At 38.1% G+C, this 23884-nt stretch overlaps 1 protein-coding gene across 1 annotated transcript in view; it reads left to right on the top strand.

Moving 5' to 3' along the window:
* The first annotated feature begins 503 nt into the window (after positions 1-503).
* Positions 504-23884, top strand: part of LOC135702731 (rho GTPase-activating protein gacU-like) — a 352796-nt gene continuing 329415 nt past the window's right edge. Inside the window, exon 1 of the mRNA XM_065223783.1 lies at positions 504-1937. The gene's annotated coding sequence lies outside the window, so the exon portion shown is untranslated. The remainder of the gene's footprint in view (positions 1938-23884) is intronic.

Here is a 23884-nt window from a genome sequence, read left to right as displayed (position 1 = left end):
CCTCCCATCCCAACATCCACGATCCAAACGACGACGCGGAACGATGCAATATTCACGTTGACGTTCGTTCGGTCGTTCGGCAACGGCGGGTTGATTGGGGTTGTTCAGATTTTCCCGAATCCAAAGGGTTTTCGCAGCCCGTAGGTAACTGAAGGAAACTGGATAAAGACAGAGAACGTGAAAGTTCAACAACACTTTTCCAGAGAAAGAGAGAATGAGTGCGATTTTCATGATTTTCTTTTCTGTTACAATCCGATACCTACGTACGACGGATGAAGGGAGACCCCGTTGAAGGTCTGCTTCTTCGTTCGTCGAGCTTTTTTTTCCGCCACCACCCGATCAACCGCATTGCAAATCGTGTTGATTCACTGTTGTTGTTGTTGCTGCACCAGTAAGCGCACGCGAATCTTCGTGTGTTCATCCGAGTGGGGTTCATTCCGGCGAGTGGGGAGCAAGCCACCGTCGGATCGCTTCGCGCTCGCCAGTCGATCTGTGACTTTTGATTCGCGTTGACGTGTGTGCCTAGCAATCACCGCAAGCCCCTTTGTGTTTTCGTTTATTCGAGCGCCAGACGGTCGTCCCTCTCGCTCGCCGTTCTTTTCGCGGATTCTTCGGGACCGTGCTTGTTTTTGTGCGGGGATTGTCGTCCCCTTCGATTTAATTAGCGTTTATTTTGATTTGATTTCGGGTTTTGTTTTATTTTTGTGTTACGTTTTCGGTTTCGCGGTATTGAGTGTTCTTTTTTTTTTTGTCGCGTAGTGCGAATTTTATCGACGGTGCCAAACGCTATAAACAAATTTGCCAACTAGGAGACGGCGGGTGCTTCGGTGATCGAGCGTGATCAAACGTGATCGAGCGACAGCTGCGTCAGAAATGGGTCACAGAGGATTAACCGAGGGATGACCACCTACCCGCAGTTCCATCGCACTCTGGAGATCGCTGTGCTAGATAGTGCGAATGAAAGTGAAAATTTTTGTGGATTTTTCCCAGCCCAGAAAACAACATTGTGACCGCCAGACATATAAAGCGCGCAACATACTCATGCACGCTGATTTAGAAAGTGATTTTTAGAGCACTCTTTGAAGGCTCCTCCAAAGCAACATACACCGAGAAGTGCCTCTAGCCTGTTCGCGATTTCAGTGAAGAGGAGAAAAAAAAAAAATGTAATAACAAACCTCGCTGCAACAGCGGAGAAGGAAAAGTGATTGAAAATGAATCTGTGAGTTTGCAAGAGTGCGTACATACTTGCATATATATATATATATATATATATATATTTTTTTTTATAACAATTACATTGGCCAACAATAACAGGATTATTATCTCGAGATATGCTTAGCAGCGTCGGAGCAGGCGGCGTGCAGAATCGGAGAAATGGAAGCAGTTTAAAAATTAAGTTCAGTGGATAAATTGGAAGTGGAGTAGACGTCGGAAAATAACAAATATCCGAATTGGAGGAAAACCTGAAGTGATAACGAATCGGAGTGTACGTTTTTGATTTGTTTTTCGACGGTTCATTTGCATACACTTTGCACGGCCGTAAAGCAAGAAGGAAAATTCCGTGATCGGTTCGAGAAGAAAATCGAAAGTTTTAACATACCTACATCACACACACACACATACACCCAACTAACGTGGCGCCAATTGAGCGAATTGAGAAGAGATAGTAAAAGTGAATGAGTGAATGGTTTTAACGTGCTTCCAACAACCACCGCAGGAAAAAATAAGCCAGTGAGCAAAAGTGAAAAATTACCGGTAATTAAGGCGGTGAAGGAAAAAAAAATCAGTGAAACGATCGTGACACAAACAACTGTGACACCTTTCTGTGTGCGTGTATTTTGGTGACATACATTTATTTGGATTACCCCAACAACAATTCGTCGTGGATCGCGCGCATTCCCCCGGTTATCTGATCAGCCAACCGATCGATTGTCAAGGTGAGACATTCATACATAAAAATATGTCGGAGAATGAGTGAGTGAGTGAGTGAGTGATTTTAATTGGTTTCGTGATATGGTTTGCCTTGCAAGCGAGCGAACGAGTGAAGGATGCTGGATGTCCTTACGGATCGTAAAGTTGATGGCTTTGAGCACGGCGATGATGATGACGATTTGCGATCTACACGGTTACCAGAACATTCGAGGTGCTCAAGCGTAGAGAGTTGAATGGGTGCGCGACAGCCACCATATTTGTCTGCTCTAATGTCATTAGGATTCTACTGAACCGGAGGGGTGCATTGCGTGAGTGAGTGAGTGAGTGAGTGAATGCGATAGCAGCGATGCAATTGAATCGATGTTCATGAAGCAGGGTCCTTTGTGTCACGATCGTGATTCAGTGGGGTGGAGGTTAGAACGTGACGTGATTATGCAATCGTCGTTCACTCTTTCTCTCTCGCTCCAGGATTGATCTGTGCGGAAAGGTTCAATTTTCGAATCAATTGTCTTCCCCACGCACCTACCGTGTAGCAGAGTAATTAGACTGGGAACGAAGTCAATCGCTGTAAACAAGGTCAAAGAGCTCGCCCAAAAAGGTGTCGTGATTTCTGGTTTTGTAAACAACTGCTTGGATTGGCGCCGAGCGTCATGAATCGATTGATTGTGAGTCTACGCTTTTCGTTCTGGGGAGAAGTTTTGTTTGCCCACTAGGTTGCTTGTTTGCGTTTATACTGTGGTACATTTTAGGTTACGTATCGCTGCAGGGCATTTACGTAACAAATTCCTAGAAATCTAGATAAACATTTCGAAATGCCCTATCTGCTTTCATCAGAGAATTCATCGACTTTCTCTTTCATTTATAACTTTCCGGGTAGATTTGCTTAAACGTAAATCTTCCATTCTTTCCATTTTATCTATGATTAAGCATATTAAATTTAAACATTTTCTGCCAAAACGTACTAAATTTTGTACTAAAATACGAACAAAAAAAAAATGCAAGTCGTAATGACTTCTCTTGGTTATTTCAAGGAAGTTAAGACTCGCCCACGTAATTCAACATAATTTCCTTTACCCGATGGTAACGTTGGTTGGCGTGGGCGTGTCTAGATTTCTTAGGAATCATAGAGAGAAGTCATTGTTCACAAATGCTGTAAGACCCTTTTCAGCTGTGCATTGATTTTTTTAAAGTACGTTATCTATAAAATTCGTCTAGATTATAAAATTTAATTTTTTCCCGTTGCCTTTGATTTTAAAATAATTGTAGACTTATCACACATTCTTTGAGGGGTCGAAAAATAATTCTGTACCCAATATCCTGGATAATTTTCTTCGTGATAGAAAGTTTTCCTTAAGATGTTGAAAAATGGTCTAGAGAAATTTTCAAGCTCTAGAGAATTTTTCGAAGACCAGGGTTTTGAATAATCTCTCACGGTAGCTTTAGTTTCTGTACAAACGAGATAACAAACCAGCCACTAACTTAAAGTCACTCAAATCTAAATCTGTTCAAACATCGGAAAAAAAAAATCATGTTCCAGAATCTTGAGTTCTTTTCAATGTCCATCAAAAATTGTATTTTTTTACAAGCCCAGAATCGAAAATTTACTAGCCCAGATTTTTTGAAAAAATCAACGGCGTCCACTACGAAAAAAGTTGCAAATCGAGTGTTTACCAGAGCAAAGTCGGTTAACAAAATGAAAGCAAATCGATATTAAAGTTTGCAGTTCCTATTATAATGAAAACTCATTTTGATTTCAATTGTCGCGACAGAAGTCTGATATCATATTGTGCTTTCATTATGCAGTTAAGACTTTTTAAATCAAAACAACTTAACTTGAAGTTCGGTTGTTAATTTCTTGTTTAAAATTTGATTAAGTTCATCTGTCGTTGAACTAACGATTATTGTTTATTTGTTTTGTTTAACACATTTTAGGTCATTCGTGACTAGCCCGAGGTGACATTTGAGCTCAAATCTTTCAGCGTGAGAAGCATGGATGCTAACCATTTACGACGGGCCCGTATTCAGTCAAACATTATGAATGTAAAATCAGTAATCAAAGTGATTTCATTGAAAGCAGAATTAGTTTTCCGTTTGATTCAACAGTGTAAAATTATGCTCTCATTTTTGCTGTGTTAACCGTTAAGTCAACCAAAATGAGATCAAATGGAGTATTCAAAATAAGTTGCATCATAACAGCAAATTCTGATTTCAATTTGATCTCTAACTTTGCTCGGGTAACTAACATTACTCAAACTTCATGCAGGCTTTGCCAAAGTTTAAAAACTAATCCGATAAATCAATAAATAGGGTAATTGATGTCTTCGGCACCCATTGACTGTTTTCGGCAATCAAAATTTAAACGTTAATTTCGCTGTATTTTTCGCCAAAATACTTCGCTGAATGTATTTAAATGATTCCTTAGTCTGTCAGCTTCAATCTGATTACATTTTTACGACTGAGCAAACCTGTTATGCCGGGTTGCTCTTCAAATTAAAAATACACAGTACGGGTGATTTTGAGTTGCCGATAATAGAATAGCTGGTTAACACGTAGTTCAAATGGAAAGGTTGCCGAAGAAAAAGAGGCTTCCGACAATAGTCACACTCACTTGAGAAGTTTGGAGTGTTGTAAAACCGGTTTCAACCCGTTTTGGACAATTCTGTCAATTGGAATGGATAAAATTGCAAGCAGCTCATAAATGTAAACAAACAAACACGTCATATGTGTGCGTGACGCTGAGAAATTGCTAATAGAAGTTCGGACACTGCTTAGATTGACGAGAATACGTAAATTGCCCTAGCTGTTCAACTGTTAGCCAAGATTTCTAAAATCTATCTATTTACAGTGTTCCAAAGTCATGAAATGTGTTCTATGTTTCCGAAGCATTTTGTTTTTCGATTGTGATCTGAAATTTTATCGAAAATTATTCCATGACGCACAACTTCCATAAATTGTTTGTCCAAGCATTTGAAAAAAAAGGTCCAATATCTCTAAAACTTATAGCTGTATCATACAATTTTTTCCAATTTCGTTATTTTAGATGCATGTCTTAATTTTCACGTGATCTTTCCAAATGGAAAATGTTTCTCGTTCCAGAATAATTAGTTAAGGAAATTTAGAATGCTAATTCTAACTGATGATGAGCACTTTTACCAATCAGTAAATTTAAGAGCGATGGAACCATCTCAAATCTTCCCGTCAATATTAATTATTGAATTTTAGTTGTTTATCTACCAATATTATTTGAAATTATTGGGGCTTCTTATGCGTCACCTTCTCTTGTGAACGATTTAAACGATGTAAAGGCATGACAATCAGTTTTACAATCAATACTATTAAAAGTTGAAGTTTAGCATTTATTTAGGTCTAAGATCTCATACAATATCAAAGCCATACAGTTTCGAACTACATGTCAAAAATTTAGAAACTTTTCAAATTGCCAAAATTCCAAAACTAGAAGAATGAAGTCCAAGCCATTTGTTTAAGTTCGCAACCTTACATTTGAAAGTTCGTAATTTTAAACATTTTTGCTAGTTTTGGAACTTGAAAACGTTTCCATATCTTCTCCGTAATCCCCCCTTTATGTCCGAAATATTTATGTATAAATAAAATAGAATATTTGAAGATTTTTCTAAATCCAGGATCATATAACTTTCAAGCATGTAATCTTAAAACATCTAAGCCTCAGTATTTCCAATTTTATCCCAAACCTTGAATCTTGATCCTTTTTCTGTACCCAGGATCTTGAAAAAAAATTTATGGAAAAATTCCATTCTCTTATAATTTCCTCCATAATACTCTTGAAAATCTTCTGCTGAACACTTTCTGAATTCACCCCGTAATGCTCTTCATATTATTAATAATTCCCCGAAAAATACTCCTGATAAAAATCACTTGGAGTTCTCCTCAGCATACAATTAGTATTTTCCTGAAATTCCCATGAAATATCCTAAGGAATTCCTTTTGAGTTCTGCTCAGAATTCCCATTAATTCTTTTAAATGCTCCCAATAATTTCCTAAGGAACTCTCTTTTGAATGTTCTTAAAATTATCACCGGAATATCCGTGCTCAAGTAACATTGCAAGTTTTATCAAGGTTTTAAAGCGTTCTACAGGTCCAATTCATGGTATGCAGAACCCTCATAAAACCAAAATTGTTACTTGAGTGGGATACTTCTCAAAATTCAATTGTGTTGGAACTATCCTCGGAATTGAGAATTCAATTGCCTCTTACTCCTAAGAAGCATTATTTTCAGTATTATTGTTCTTAAAAATGAAAATCTCACATTAAATGTATTGCAAGGTAATTCGTTCTATGCACCCTAGCAACTTGAATGTTGATCATTTTCAAATTAATTTGCATTTCAAATTAAAATGCATCAATGTTTTAAAAGAATGTTTCAGAAAAGCTAGGCCGCTTTTATTCAATAGAATCTCATGATGATACAAGTTTTTTTTTATTTATTTTTTCAAAGGGTTCAAACGATACTCCTTTCGCGCAGCTGCGAAGCAAGTCCATGCTGGAGGCGGCTGGGTTCGATTTTCCTCCGGAAAATTTCTCGACTTTCTTGGGCACAGACACAGGCATACATAAGCTCTCAAAATGTGGAAGTGCTTCAAAGAACACTAAATTGAGTGCTATAAGCAATAAGCTTGAAATGCCATGTAGTAGAAATACAAATGATTTGTTTAAGCAATGAAAACAATTTTTTATTCGTCGCGGATTAGTATTTTTTTTTTTCGATATTGTTTCCCGTGCTGAGCACCAATGCTACCGACGCCAAGGAGGCATTTCCCACACCCGGACCCTACCACCTGTAGACCCATCAACTCATGAACCGGGGACCAACGGCTTTACTTCCCTTTCGAAGGAAGGCGTGATCAGAGATGTTATGCCTAAGAACATCCCGGCGGCGCCGACTGGGATTGAACCCAGGCCTGCTGAGGTGAGAGGTTATCACGCTTCCTACTACACCACCGGCGCCGCTAAACGGATTAATATTTAAAGTCGCGATTTTGTTTAAAGAAATCGCGGACTTCGCGGGTCAAAGTTTGAAAATCTTGTGCAATTAAGAAATCGTTGAGACAATATTTACCAATTCTTTATTTACTTTCCGGTAATCAAACGACAATTTTGTAGCCATACTGTTCCCTAGATAGAAATCATGTGAATGATTTGATGCTGCGAAAGATAACCAACAGTGCTTAAAATCTGTCAAGACGAAATGCTATTTCTAATCGAGATTTACAAGGACATTCGGAATGGACTCCAGAGATAATACGACAGTTTAGATCTGCAGTGCCTAGACCTTCAATAAAGATATCAAATAGAAATCCAAAGCATATATTAAGCCATTAGTTCCAACAAATCACGCTCCTTCTGGCCAATTACAAATTATCCAAACCTTCAATCAATTCGACCAATGGTGCCGCCTAGGAAGTAATCGCATAAAATTCTTCACCATGACACGGGGGTTGGGTTGGGTTGGGGTGTCTCTTGTCGTTTGCCAAACACAACCCACTGCATAGTACTACTAGCCGAGGCAACTAGCGCGAAACCGGTTTACCAACTGCATGGCCATTGCCACCGTCTACGCGCGCGCCAATGTCCTTGCACTATGACCGCCAAAAACTGAAAACTGTCGTGCGCAATTCTATCGATCGGTGTAGATAGGTTTCCAAACGTGAATCAACCAACACCACTGAGCTTCGATGGCACCTGAGACACATAACTCGGGCCTGGAGCGACGACGCACGTCTCAAGTGATTCAGGTTTTAGAGATTTCATTCTCCGCAGCAGCAGCAGCCTCATGAATCACTTTGCATCACGCGAGCGACGGCGCGGTCTCCTCTGTCGACTGTGGTGTGGAGTGGCTCGCTCGCAAAAGCTCGCTAAGGTCAAGCGCTATCCTTGCACGGATCGACATTCAAAAAGTGGCTTTTTGCACAAGGCTCGACTGCCTGCGAGTGATTGCCTCTTTGCTTTGCTTCGGGTTGAAGCTGATTTCGGAGATTTTTTACTTACAAAGTTTGAAATTTTTGGCGCAGTTGGAAAGCGCGTGCTGGTACTTTGCGACGGGAAAACAAACCACGCGCGCACGAGGAATGGCCATAAACACCGTCCCTTCCCCGCGGCGAGTGGCACATGTCGCATTACAGCAGTTCTTGGCTGTGAGGGATATTTTCGTTTCGCACATGTCACCCGCACCGACAACTGCCTGGTTTCCCCTTAAAGTCCAATCCAAAGTGCTAGCAAAAACAGACAGAATTATTCCAAGAAGACCGAGCTCGACCGTACTCGTGGACGGCAATGTAGAACTCGGTGTGCAATGGATGATTAGATTGACTGCTGCTGGGCAGCTCAGGCTAATTTGCGCGCACACACGCGAGCTCACTCTTAGTGTTGTGTTTTGGTAGTCGCGGTTTTTACTACTTTTCGCGGATTCGCAAAACGTGACTGTCCGGGTAAACAGCGATGGACGGCCAGCGTAGCGAAGAGGACTTTGGTTCGAGAAAGAAGGGGGAAAGTTACGATCGCATATTTACGATAGACGAATATATATATATAGGCATATATGGTTCTTTGTGGGATTTTACGCTCCGCGGAAGATGCTTTCACGGGTCCGTTTAAACTTCCGGCAACACAGGAGTGTTTTACGGATTTGTAAAGACTTGATTAATGCAGAGGTGTAGAAAGTGAGAGTTAGTTGTATTTCGGATCCATAATCCATAATCCTTATCACAAACACCCGGGACAAATCAGCTCTTGCAAAGGAACTGAATTGGGTGTACAATTTCATAGGTATGGACTAAAATCGAAAATAGTTACATAGACTTAGAGCTTTTAAGGAGATGTCTTGAACGTTCTCCGAACCATTCCACTATATTGAGGTTCATTGTGCGGTAAGAATGAGATCTCAGGAATCTGGTCATGCAAATGGGCATTTACAGTGTATTAAAAATGTGACCCTACATCAGAATGGACAATTTTTAGGAAACACTATGAAAATATAGATTTCTGAAATCTTGGCTGGTGGTTGATCCACTACTTATTCATTTATCGGCATTCTATTATACTTGATAGGCTGAGGCTGTATGAAGTTTTTGTGCAATATTAGTAACACCTTAAATTTTCAACTTTTGTTGCAAAGGACGGATTTTAGATCCATTAGCTGCATACAAATGATCTGTATTATGAGTACAATCGTAAAAAGTCTCAAAAAGTTTGATCCATTGATTGTTTTACTAAAATAGTTCTAACTTATTACACATTCAGTTCAAAACAGACGAGCCAAAAGCCAAGAATTCAAAGCCAAGCCAAACATTTCTTGATGAACTGTAGGTGGTCAACATTGGTCATACAGACAGATTTGATGCAGTGTGGTCAAATTGATATTTAATGCATGATTTATTCGTGACAGTGACAGCTGGATTTAGAATTATCTGAATAATGGAAAATTCCATTGAATTAAACTAAAAATGTAACGGTATTCAAATGGACCAATCCAATAAAGATGGATGCTTTGCTAAATAGTTATATTATATGCAGGGCTGGTAGCAGGTCACTTTTTAGTGGCTAGGTAACTTAACAGTTACTTTTTGCACCCAAAAGTCACTAAAGTCACTATTTATTGAAATTTAGTCATCAATGGAATTACTAATATTTTGATTTTTTTTCAATTCGTAATATTGACATTTAAGTCAGATATCTTCAGAATTGTATGTGTATGTGTGTATTCCCTCTAACCCCCACTGGACGGCAGTGTTATTATGGAAGAACTCTTTATACAGTATCGCATTTGTGGTCATTGTAGACTGCTTTAGTCCGGGAGTTAGAAACTGATAGCTCTATTGCAGATCCAGCAACCCATTTCAGAATGTTTGGAGAGTCACGCCCATGCTGAGGTTACTTTCACTTACAATAAGCCCCGTATGTATGCATCACTGTTATCAAATGGATATTGGTATTACATACACGCTTCCAGGTTCGCAAATATTCTTTTCAAACCTGGCACGTATTTAGTTTATGTTTTTTTTTTTAATTTTAAAATGTATTTGGACTGGTCTCACCATGTTAATTTGATCCTTCAATCCATGGGTTCCGTAATTTTGATTTTCTCTAAGCACCTTTGTCGTAATACTTCCTTTAACGAACACAAATTTTCTTGCATTGGCATGGTCATCTGGGAGGAGGTTCGCGTCTAGTGCTTTCCCCAGGAACAGTTTGCGGCCACTTTCATATTGCTCGCAATCTCCGACACCGGCGAGAGACCAGCAGCCGAGCACTTTTGCAAGCGGAAAACTTTCTGATTCACGGCCACGTCGGCCACCGAATCACTACCAAAACTCGCGACGGACACATTATCAACTCGTTCCCGGGTTAATTCACCAACCGGACTGATCTTTCAATAGTACTACACGTCGAAAGTGTAGCATCCGAACTCGGAGAACCGGGCTCCCGGGAGGCAATGAAAATCGACACACAACAATGGAACTGAAGCTGCGTCGTATATTTTGGAGGTTAGATTCAAGGTCTAAATGATAACTTTATGAACACTTGAATCTAAATTTCAGCACACAATTCACCAAATTTAAAGCCAAAAAGTGTTTAATTTGCTTACGAAAAATACGTAGCAAAAGAAAAACACGATCTGAACTAGCGATTTTGTAGCAGTCAGTCAGAATTTTTATAAAATTTTTTTGCCGCTGAACCGGGAGAACCTGGAACTAACTGGAAATCGAATTCAGCTAGGAAAAACTGGGAATCAACCGTTGTATTAAAAATTCTAAGTCTAGAATATTACACAGATAATCTTGAACATTTCCTCAAACTCGGAGTTTTGAACATTTCCTTATTATGAAATACCAAAAATGAAGTTTAAGATGTGTAAAATAATTGGCAATGTCCCAGAGTTTCGAAAATGTATGAAGTCCAAGATCGTGAAAGATTTTCTTAAATGATTGCAGTGAAAATCCTTAATAATTCCCAAGCATCGGATGACCAATAAAATCATCGATGCTAAGCGGTTTTTTATGTTTTGTTCATTTTAGTACCTTTACCATTTTTCATGTTACATGATCTTCAAATTTTTACCAATCAGAAATCTTTTGGTGTGCCCTTTTGAATTTTCAAAGTATGGAAATTTAGCTGAGCATTCCTTTGAAATTCTTGGCGTTGAGAATATCTCTTTGAATTTTCTCATAATTCTCATAAGACTCTCCTTAGAATTGATATTTCTTCAGAGTCCTCCGCTACTCCGAAACACTGTTCTTATCAAAACTCATTTGACAGTCTTATCCAAATTCTTCTGATAATTCTTCAATGTGCCAGAATCAATTTTTTTTATAAAGTTCACCAGAATGTAAAAGAATGACCTAGCATACGTCCGTCTACCAATCCATCACTTTATACCATTCGGTAATGACCAATTAGGCCAATTGCCTTAAGAGAAATTGACATGTAACTAAGACTTTAAAAAAATTTCAACGTTCGAACTTCAAAATCTTGGGCTTACTGTCTGTTTTTTCAAGTGTGGTGATTGTTCGGTTCTTTACCTTAGAAATAATATTTCGTAGCTGTTTTTTCAGTGACACTTACTATTGAAATTAGTAGTGTGTGTGTGTGTGTGTGTGTGTGTGTGTGTGTGTGTGTGTGTGTGTGTGTATGTGTGTGTGTGCGTGTGTGTGTGTGTGTGTGTGTGTGTGTGTGTGTGTGTGTGTGTGTGTGTGTGTGTGTGTGTGTGTGTGTGTGTGTGTGTGTGTGTCTGTGTGTGTGTGTGTGTGTGTGTGTGTGTGTGTGTGTGCGTGTGTGTGTGTGTGTGTGTGTGTGTGTGTGTACAATCTAACCCCCACTGTCCGGCAGTGTTATTATGGAAGAAAACTGCTTTTTATTACCCTTAAATTAAAGCAGGTTTAGTCCGGGAGTTAGAAGGTGTTAGCTCTATTGCAGCTCCAGTGACCCATTTCAGAATGCCTGGTAATTCACGACCACTCAGAGGTCACTTTTACTTACAATAAGCCCCGCATGTTCACTCTACCTTTATCAAATGGATAATGGTATCATACACACTTCCAGATTCAAAAAATATTATTTCCAAATCTGGCACGTATATAGTTTTGAAATTTGTTCAACTGTATTAAATCGATTTGAATGGACATTTCTTATCAATTTTGTTTCGAATACCTCTTGATTCATTTGCTGGCAGCACTTACTGGCCCTTACCGGCGACCAACTCATCTGCCCGCAAATGCAACAACGCCTAAATCCCAAAGCTCTCCGAACGTCCCCTCGAAAATGCAATCAAGATATGTATAAGAACAATCTTCAACTGGAACGTACTCACCAAATCAATACATCCGGGAGCAAATTCCCGATGCTTATTTTTCTCTTGCAAACCCGTCGTCGTCGAACGGCAAAAAAAGGAAACTCGGTGAGCAATTTTGTGACACGGAATTTTCACTGAACATAAACCGCGAATTCACGAATTTCACCACACCCAACTGCGAAACACGTTCAAAAGCACTTTTGGTAAAATTTCGATCAATTTCTTTCGAAAACACAACAAAAAAAGTTACAAGCGAGCCAACATCAACACCGATTGCGCCGAGCTCTTTCACGCACCTTGCAGCACGTAAATAAACTGAAATTAAAAATTATCACTCGCGATGCCACTAATTTCTGGTCCGGGAGAAAATCAAACAACACAGATCGCGACATCTCTTCTGATGCTTGCAAACATGTTGAATCACGTTTTCTTTCTCTATTCTAAAACTTCCTGGAAAGCGAGAAAACTACCAATCACACACGTATAAACGTCCGGGAGGCAGAGCGCCAGCGATAATCCGGCAATTGCAGCCGAAAACTATGAGAGCGAACGCACGCACAAAACAGAGAACAAACTTAAAACACAACCGTATCCAAAGGCGTTCGAAACTGCACCCGCACTTTAGGTGAATCATCCTTTCGCAAAAAAGCCATGCAGGAGACGGATTCTTCATCACCTTTAACTGGTTTAACGCATTGGTCACAGGCGGAAGTCATGCTGACTCAGTTTCCAAAAGTGATTTAGAAACAGCGGTGGAGATGCTCTAATACGCAAAGAGGAATTGGATTCTCAAGATCGCCCAATGCTAGACAGTATACACTACAATATGTCTGATTGGATAACTTTTTCACAACACAAAATATGCTCTAATTAGACGATTATCGCAACGAACTGCACTTTCTACTAACAACCAGTACAATATTACAGGTACACGGGAAAAAAAGAGTTCCCATATTCGTGAACCACAGCCGTGAACCATAGTTCACGGTGTATATTTGAGAAAATTTTGTTCTGGATAGCTGGCCGTGATTTTTAGTTCACGGTCCGTTCCCGTTTTCGGGAACGGATTTTTTTCCGAGTATACCGAACGGAAAAAAACGAATAACGATAGCCCGTGTGATAAAAAATTGACAAATTTAGCAGCACACAATCACGACGATGTGAATAACAACAACTCTCGCGTCACTTTTCCACACTTACTATTGAAATTAGTAGGGCCCAAAATCAAAACCGGTCATTTAAATAATTAAATCCAATGGCGACCCTGTTTAAAATATACATTTTGCCTGTGATCTTGAAATAGATGATAAAACCGATTTGTACCTTCCTAAAGTTGTCGTTGCTCGCTTTCTACTCTCTATATGCAATTTTCACACTGCCGTACTCAAAACGGAACTATCAATTCTATACTATCTTCTCCTCCATCTATCGTATAAAAATTACCACTTTAGTCTGTTATTTGAAATTAGCATCTTCAACTAAGTAAATCGTTGACTTCACGCAGAAGTAATACTAAACATAACTCAAAGTAACAATTCGAGGTTTATTAGGGTTCTTTGACCATGGCTTATAGAATTCTATACATCCTTTATAAAGCTTGCAATGGTACTTGGGTACTGCAGGTACTTGAACAAACCTAATAACAGCGTCTCCTCGAACAAAAGAACGTTAGTTTCCCCACCAAATTGATTTCAATATTCAAAATACCAGCTCACTTTCACCAATCTCCCACCCCCTTTCATCACACCTCGAACACGCCACTGACGCCAGACCACACGCTTGCATCATCGCTGATGTTTAACTTCGAGAGCTGATACGAGAGCGAGTTCCACTAACAACAGAACTGGAAACCCTTTAGTTGGTCACGTACGAACCTCCACGTGCGGACCCCTTTTGTTCCATTTTGGGCACGTTTGGCGCTAATTTGGCAGACCATTCGCCAACAACTGAACCGCGAGTAATAACAAAGGTGAGAGTGCGAAATTTCGCACATAGCTGTTGTCAGGTGAAAGAAATCGTCAATTCGGGACCAACCGGAGCAGAGTTTGGCAATCCATTTAAAACAAATCAAAACAATCGCTCTTTGTATTTTATCTCGCAGTAAACCGATGCTTGCTGATGGTCATCTGCATCTTCAGCAGCAGGAGTTGAGAGAGCACCGAGCCGAGCATGAATTGGTAATAAACCTTGAAATTTTTATAATTTTCGAATTACCAAAACAGTGCTGGCTGGCCGTCGTCGACGTCGTTGGATAATTGTACCATGGCATCGCATCGCAGCAGCAGCAGCACCGAGAGACCCCGCGCGAGAAAAGAGCTTTTCAAGGCTTTGCGAGCTCAAATAATGCTTTTTTTTCGGGGGGATGACCATCAACCAACTGAAAAGAAGGAAATCCTCAATGCTACAACAACCAGCTATGTAGCTACCCACAACACTTTCCATCCATTAATCCGGAAAATGGAGGCGATTCAAAAACAACATGATCGTTACAAAAATAAAAACAATGGCAATTAGTATTCTGCGTACACGACTGTGTGGCTTAGTCGGTTGCTGTGTCCGGCTGATAAATCAACCGGAGTCGCCCGCGAGTCCAAGGACGGTTTTAGTTAACCTTTGGCCCGTAACGACTACGACTATGACGGCGAGCGAGTGTAACCAGCGGATCGTTTGTTGATGCATTGCGGAACATTTGTAATCGAGTGACGCATCTTCTTCTTGTCCTTCGCATCGTTGAATTGATTTTTTTTTAAATTGTGATTTTTTTGTCAAAACTTGGCACCTGGTTGTCATCCTAAATCATGCCAGCGACGACGGCCGCATTAATACAATTCGGAACACGGTCGTAAAACAGTGCAACATAAACTTGGCGAACGCCACCCGGGCGGAATCGACGGTCATCGATTGAGTCTAACTGCGGGCGGAGTTGCCTGGGGTGGTTATTGGCATGGCAGGGGGCGTGAAGGTCCTTCCGTTTGGAGGACTCGCGCGCGCTTTCGAGCGATCGAACGGCTGTTTAGACAGCTAGCCGTGTGACACTAACTAATTGTATGGCGCTTGCTCATGTGAACATGTTTCGCTCGGGATTCCGTTTAATTGGAAGCAGTCGAGTGAGGTGCATTGGGTTCCTAGTTCGGTGCAGTGAATCGTGGATCAACTATGGGTTTGTTGGTTACCGTTTACCCATTTGAAGTTTCGTCGGACGTTGGACTATATGATGGAAAAAAATCAGGAAGTTCCAAAATAGTAAGACAAATCACTTTCGATGTTTGCAAATCAATCTCAACTCGTCCGAACTCAAACATAATAATGTATTCCGTTACTTTGTATTCATTTTATAATGTGCTCGTGCCGTTTGAAAGTTCTGTTGTAACATCGTAAATTTCTGTTTTATTGTGTTTAGAACATAATTTTTCAGATGCCAGAACTCGGGCAATAATTCAATCAAATTTTTTACCATGGAGTATTCTGTTAAATATGTTTAAATGCTTCCAGAAAAAAATATGATAGCATTCAGTGCGTGTCCCAAATCCTTACACCTAAAAAAATGTTTTGAAATCTGTACACCTCATACAAAATGTATTAATTTTGAATCATATGTACGTATTTCTAAACATTTTTTAGACGTAAGAAATTTGGTCCCGCATGGATAGTAGACCCGAGCAAAGTAAAATATCAAATTGATAACAAGTTGTATTACCCGGTTATCACTTTTGATAACTGAATATGCTATCATTATGGTTGAATTAACAGCCAACATAAGAAAAATTATAACAAAAAATTGCTCGTTGGATATCACAGAAATAACTAATTTTGTTATCATTGATAATATCTTGATACCAAATTCTGTAAGCCATACAAATTTATTCCATGAATTTCAAATCATGTTATCATATTGATATCCAAGCCTTACGATGATAATTGAAATATGATTAGGGATTAAAAGCACTATTTTTTATTGTTTCAATGCGAATAATATTTAAAGTTTTGAACTAACCTTGCATCGTTAATAAATATTTAGTGAATTTTTCATGATAACAACTGATAACAAAATTGATCAAGGTTGATAACTAAATAAGTTATGCGATAACAACTGAAAACAAAATGATATCTGGGATAACAAGACTTGTTATCTAGATGATATCGGGTTGTTATCCTACTTTGCTCGGGGAGATTTGTCAATTATGATGTCTAGAATCATGAACATTTCCTTTAGCTCGTTATCGTCAAAATCTTAGTGCGAGATTAAAATTGAAATTCTCAGAATCGTATTGTTTTGTTTTCTAATAGAATTTTTGGTGATGAACTAGCCCAGAAGTGGATTAAACTAATGGACCACGGTTTGCAATTACTAGCTTTTAATAAAGATTTCAAAATTTTACATAACTATTTGCTGTTGTTTTGTTGCTGATCAATCTTCCTGTGAACATATTCACAACGAGTTTTATTTATCGATTGTGAATACTTATTATGCGCGATTGTGTTCCTATTCCAATGATTGTCATCTACAAAACTCTTTGTACCATTTGTCTCTTTTCCGTTTAAGACCCAAATTGTACCAGCTGTTTGAGTTTTTCAAAGAAACAAACTTTTGCTCAACTAGTTGATTGGTACACGTTTTCAAAGCGTAAGTAAGAACAGCTGTAGATTCATCTTAGTTACCCACTGCGAATGGAAAATCCACGCTTTTCTCCAAAAGTTTCGAAACAGCCTGTTTCGAATATTTCCTCCAGTACTTCAATTTTACTAATTCATCGTTGTTATTGATCTTATCTAATACATTATTCACTATGATCTCATGATCAGTTATTTTCAAATCAGTATTCGTAACTGAACAAATGGATCAAAATTCGAATAAACGTGGTCAATTGAAGTTCTACTGTGCCTGGAAATACGCGTATATTCATCTACCGTTTGTATTAATTTAAAAAAAATCAGCTAAACGCTTCAAATCATTCGAAATATAGTTATCACGCAAATTAACATTAAAATCACCAGCTAATATATTTAATTTACTAGAATCAAGGAATGTCTCGAGCCAGGGAGAGTGATAAAAAACACCATAATTACCCATCTTCATGCTACGTACAACTGTAATGCCCAAGAACCAGTTGCTATCAATAATTTCGTTGGTACGAAGGTTGAATTGAACTGATTCTTTGACATAAAAGCAAGACCGCCAGTGTGTCTAGAATGTGATGAACAAGCAGCAACAATATATTCCGGAATGCTCTACTGATCAAAAGCTTCAGTTTCTACAATATGAGTTTCAGATAATGAAACTAAAATAGGACGTTTTTCCTCAACAATCTGATGTAATGCTACGTAGTTTGTTGACAATCCCGCAATATTAAAACACAAAAAATCGGATTGATTCACATTCCTGGAACTTGGCTGCTATTTATTGAAACGCAAGCTGCTTTACTTCTGATCAAAAAGTCTTTTATAGAGCAAACATTCAGAGCTAAATGTGGCATGGTTGACGTCCAAGTTCATTTTACGTTCTTTAGTCATTTTCAAACAATCAATACAGTTGACGAACACTCCGACGTTTTGTGTAGTTGGCTGCACTTAGAGCATCTCTCACAATTTTTGCAATCCATGCTCTTGTATCCAAAATCTCCACATTTGAAGCATCTCTACACATTAATAACAGGAACTAACAAGCACCGATCAAACCGTACATTTACTTTTTTCGCACATAACAAACATTTATACGTATTGACATCGACTTCGATCACAACATTTGTTGTAAGTGAAGCGTGGATTTTCAAACATGTTCACTACTTTTACATCATTTATAGCGATGTCTTCATTTAGACTTTTCAAGTAGTCAATTAAGCCATCGGAGGACAACTGATCGCTCATGCCCACTATTTTCAATCTTGGCACCGAAGTGGGAACAACAGCACTATATTCTCCACCCAGATTGCTTTCAATAGCATTTTTCACATAATTTAGATTAGCTCATGTTACACACTCAACAATAATAGAGCCATCTATCAAGATATCTTCACCATTCCTAAAATTACTGATTTTGTGTGTATTTCGCAAGCTTGTTTGCACTCTTTTTGTTTAATCACAATGACCGGACGAATCTTACGATTACTCTGTTTGTTACTGTTACTGTTACTCCGCAAAACTCGCATTTTCTTGAAAAACATCATCATCATTATCGCTATTACTAATTACTTATTTACGTTTTTTTTACGTCCGGAATTTTGGTCCAATTCCGGCTGAATCGTCCAAGATACATTGCGCTGGTCATTCGTTGCAGCTAATTGTTTTTCCGCAGTAATTTGAAAAAATGGGTTATTTTATATTGTGTAATTGCTCACAAATTAATTTTTCAATACCATTTAAAATTTCGGCTAATGTCTGCCATCCACCCTCTTTAACGCGATGTCCATCTGAGCAGCAATGTGATCTCGCATGACAGTGATCGAGTCCGAGTGTTGAAATACATTCATCATCTCTTCCTCTATCCTTTTGACGCGCGAGATCAGATCATTCTGCTCGTCGCAACTCTGATCTGACAGAAAATTATCACACTTGAACAGAACATTTGCATTGTCCGTGATAAAAGCTTTGCCTGAGTCCGCGTAAGTGTAGTGCATTTGCAATGAAGCACATTTACCCTCACAGATAGCCGGCAAAGCACTTACCAAAATCCCCAAATTACATATTGCACACTCTGCCAATTCTATCCACCTATACACATAAACTTTACATGCAACACTACAGAGACACAAGTACAAACGAACGAAAGCAGAAATTTGCAATGCCGCAGCTTACTAAAAGATGCCAATGCCGGGCGAAAAAAAAACGCAAATTGAACAAGAACCTGCTACAGCAGCAACCGTACTCCTACTTATCCACTAAATGATCACTACGGGGCACAATTTCACACTTAATTATCGAATATTTATCACAGCACTGCGAAATAAACTATTACGTTCGCCATTCCAAGTGATTACTATATTCCAAAGCATGGAGAAAGCACGGGTCTGATAATCGCAACGTTCATGGTTCGAGTCCAGTCGGCCACCTTTTCTTTATTTTCATAACATGATTCATTACACTCACTAATACACTCCACATTTTCTCTCCATTTTCTCACATTGGACTGAAGCTCGGTGTATCGCATCCTCCGTTCATGCGGACTCCACTAACATCCTGCGATGATGAATCCCTCATAATTGCATGCAAATCTTACATCCTTCGATTGGGTGTAGGGGAAATGTTGAACAATTGTCTGCGCAAGGGGAGGGGGGTCTACATCCTCTCAAAACCGGTATACGTAGTTTATGAACAGCCCCTAAGGAAGTCTTCAGTAGTTATGATGAAATATGTCTTTCTGCCAAAAAATATCCAGGGTGCCTCGTAAACCGGAAAAATCCAAGATATATTTCAAAACATCAGAAAAAAAAACTGTGAAAAGTCCTGAATTTCGATAACAAATCGGGGAGAATACACTTACCCATATAGTTAAAACTAGTTTAAGGCTTAAGTGGAGGTGAAACAATCCGTCCTGCAACTGACACACTGAAAATAACATTTCGTTTATAAAACGAAATCACTCGTTTGTTCTACGAATTTATTCGTTGTTTTCTGCAACGAAATGGATTTGTACATTGTATGAAGCTAGTTTCGTTAGAACTGTCACACCCAACCAGCGGTCCACAAGTGTTGGTTGTAGAAACCGAAAAATGTGGAGTGTGTTAGTGAGGATGGGTAAAAATAACTTCATCATTGGAAGGAATAAATATGACAAAAAAAATAAAAATAGGCTTCAGAACGGACTCGAGTCATGAACCTTGCGATCGTTAGATCTGTGATTTATCCATTGCTCTAACTGTGTTTTGAGAAAAGGTAAATCTAAAGGCAATAAGAAGCACTCATGGAGCGGTACTTCGATTTCTCTTGCTTTTTCTGCTGCTTGCATGTATTTTTTTTTCTCTAACATAAAACCACTGCGATGATTTATTGTGGTAGCTTGCATGTATTGGTCAAACCGACAATATTTCTAAAAAAAATATCCCATCTCCAACACACAATCAGCACTTTAGGAGACAATAAGCGCAGTTGTTGGTTTGATTGTACGAAGATGTATTTGTATATTATACGAATAAAGCGTAATATTGACATTGCGCCAGATGACAGGAAAAACGAATGTTTCGTACCTTTAATGAAAGATGTGTTGTATGTACGATATTCATTTTTACGAAACGGTTTTCAGAGAAATAACGCAAATACATTTTCAGTGCACAGGCGAGCGTTGCTTTTGATATTACATTATTAAAGACGTAAAATTCAACTCCAAAACAACTTTTGGGAGAAATCCAATAACGAGAATTCTTAGAAGAATTCTATGAGGATTGGGTGTGGATTATAGGTCTAATTAAGAAAGCTCTGAAGGTAATTCCTAGGAAATCCCGTCGTTATGAACTCTGCGGATAGTTCTAAATGAATTCTGGGACGATTTCAAAGGCAGGGCTGGTAGCAGGTCACTTTTTAGTGGCTTGGTCACTATTTTTAAGTCAATCACTAAAAAGTCACTTTTTACACCAAAAAATCACTAAAGTCACTTTTTTCTTAAAAATAGTCACTAAACTCACTTTTTCCCATCAATATAGAAAAATGAAAAATATCATTTAAATGTTTAAATAGAGTTTTCACTAAGGGAATCTACAGTAATTATGACGAAATAGGCATATCTGTCAAAAAATAAACAATTATAACCGGACACTTTCAAGGAATTTTAAAACACCGGGAAACAACCTCGGAAAAGTTTTGAATTTCCACCTTGGAAACTTTTCTAGGATGTAGATGATCTAGATCAATGGAAATTCCAAAAGAAATTTGAAGTGAATATCGAAGGAATTCTACGGATGATACCAAGATATTTAAGATTAGAATGCCAAACTACACACTACAAAAGTCTCTTGTAAATTTAGGTGCTCTGAGGGTCGAGTGTTCACCTCCACTTAAATCTTAAAACTGTTTTAAGCATTTTTCTGTTGTCTGCTATTTTTTACTCACACACTTATAACCAACGCAAAACAAACACATGCGACAGCTGTAAAATATGCAATACAGTTGCAAAGTTCGTATGTGTTGTTAAAGTCTGTTATGGGTTATACATTTATAGACCAGTTAAGAGGGTACTGTCAAATTTGTGAAATCCCATAGTGGAAACATTTAATGTCAGTCCCGTGGTTTTAAGGCTTAAGCGGAGGTGAAAAAATTGGCCCTGAGACTGACACATACGAGCTTCGCTTTTGATATTAAATGATTAAAAACGCAAAATTCAGCTCCAAAACATTTTTTGGATGAATTCCAAGATAATTGAAAGACGAGCTTCAGGTGCATTGTAACGAGAGTTCTAAAAGAATTCTATGGCGATTGGATGAGGATTCTTGGCCCAAATTCTAATAACTTTTTATAATAAGTCCTGATAAATTATTTAAGCAAATCTGGTGAACTCCAAAGGTCTCCAAACTCAACGAATAGTAAAGGAAATCTGGGGTGATTATTGAGGCTGATTCCAAGAGAATGCTGAAGAATTTGAATGAAATTCCTAGAAGAATACCAATACAATCAAAATGAAACTGTAAGAAGAGTTTCAAGGGTATTATGAGATGGATTTTTTGTTGAAAATCTAAACTCTAAAGAGAATACGAATTCAGGGTCCTAGATCATTCAGAACAGATATTTAAGACATTTCTGAGGTTAATTGCATGCGAATTCTAAGGAGACTTATATTAATGATTCTAAAAAAGTTATTGAGAAAATTGCGATGAATATCTTTACAAAATTCTTAGCGAATAATCAAGGTTTACTTACCTTGATACATAGAAATTTTTAAAATTTCGAACGCAGAAACAAATTCAAATTCTATGAAAAACACTACAGTTGCAGTAATGACCTATTTACCCCTATTTAACCTAGTGGCCTCATTGGTTTATACATTAGTTTAAATGTATGTCGCACAACCAGTAAAATCTACAAAACTCCAGGAAAACTCGGAAAATTGGTCATCATGTAATATGTAATCAAAAGAAAATTATGAAAATCGATATAATTAGAGGAATTAATGAAATGTAATTTTAGGTTCCATGACTAACATGGAATTTATTTCAATATCAAATTGTATTTGAATTTCTGAGTTACCATATATATTATTTATAAGCCACTATTTGGTCACTATTTTCGTAATTTTAGTCACTAAAGTCACTGATACTTCCAAGAGAATTCTAAAGAGTTCGTGAGAAATTCCAAGAAGAATTCCAATGAGATCAAATTTTGCGGGTACAATCTCAAAGGAATTCTGTTTTAAGGGGATACATATAAGTAAGTCGGTAAAATATCATCGGTTGGTATAAGCAAACATTTAAATTTTTTAAACTTGTTTTCAGGGCATCAAAATATACATTTTCAACTTTAAACAAAATAAATATGAAGATATTTGGTAACACAATTGCCAAAATATTCTTATTTGAAGTTAGTGGTTTGAAAAGCGGGTCCCGCGATATCTCATCACTGCTTTGACCAAATCGGCTCATTTTTGGGGTGAAGACTAGTTAAACAGGCCCCGTGTGCATGACGAAGGCCAATACAAAAAAATATTCATTTTTTTTATTTTTGCATCTAAAAAAAATTATAATTTTCAAAATCCGGCTTCGTTATGTACACGAGATACATCTTGTGAGTCTTCACCTCCAATTTCAGCAAATTTGGTCCATCCAGTTCTGAGATATCGTGGGATCCGTAAATTAACTCTGTGTTTCGAGAAAAACACTTTGCAAGTTTTACAGTTCGCTTTGCGCGTGGAACTAAATTCGGTCAACGAACATCAGTAACGAATACGTGTTTACTCGATTTTACATATACATTTAAGGGTATTCTGAGATGGATTTTTGTTTTAAAATACTCAGGAAATACCATGGGAACTCTGAGGAGAATACGAATTGTATTTTCAGTAGAATTCAGGGCAGAAGTCCAAGATCATTCTGAGCCGACATTTATGACTTTTCTGAGGATAATTGCATAGGAATTGTAAGGAGAATTCTGGTAAAATTTACATGAATTTACGTAGTGGGGTTTTCTTAACCTCAATCTACCTGTGCACCAACTCTCAAAACATAAACAATTAACAAAAGATTGCTTGCAATGGATAGATATCAAGTAAAGAAGATGAAGTGCATTTTTCAACCGTTTCGAGTATGAATATGGCATGAAATCTGGTTTTGAAAGTTGGTGCACAGATAAAAAGTGAGATTGCGGGACACCACTGGATTCATGGAAAGAACCTTTAGGAAATTCATGAAAGAATCATTAAAATTTCGAAGATACATGATCTATTTCCAAGAATTTTTTGGATTGTTGCAAAGAATTTAAAAAAAAACGCAATATTATTTTCGATAATCTTTTTTTCATAGGAAATTTTAAGAGAAGGGGAAAGGGAATGATTCTAAAACAAATCGTTGCAATGTAACAAAGAATTTTGGTAAAAAGCGAATAATTAAGGTTAACAACTTTGATAAGGAAAATTGAGCTATTGTTGGTCTATGGATCTAAGATTGGGCCCATCGCTAGAAATCTGCTATTTATAAATTTTATGTACACACT

This window comes from Ochlerotatus camptorhynchus, unplaced genomic scaffold, assembly GCF_037179485.1.
Source record: "Ochlerotatus camptorhynchus isolate MF236.1 unplaced genomic scaffold, CSIRO-AGI_Acam_v1.1 ptg000196l, whole genome shotgun sequence".
Taxonomy (NCBI): Eukaryota; Metazoa; Arthropoda; class Insecta; order Diptera; family Culicidae; genus Ochlerotatus; species Ochlerotatus camptorhynchus.
The sequence above is the reverse complement of the archived record's forward strand: the minus strand, read 5'-3'. Positions and strand labels throughout refer to the sequence as shown.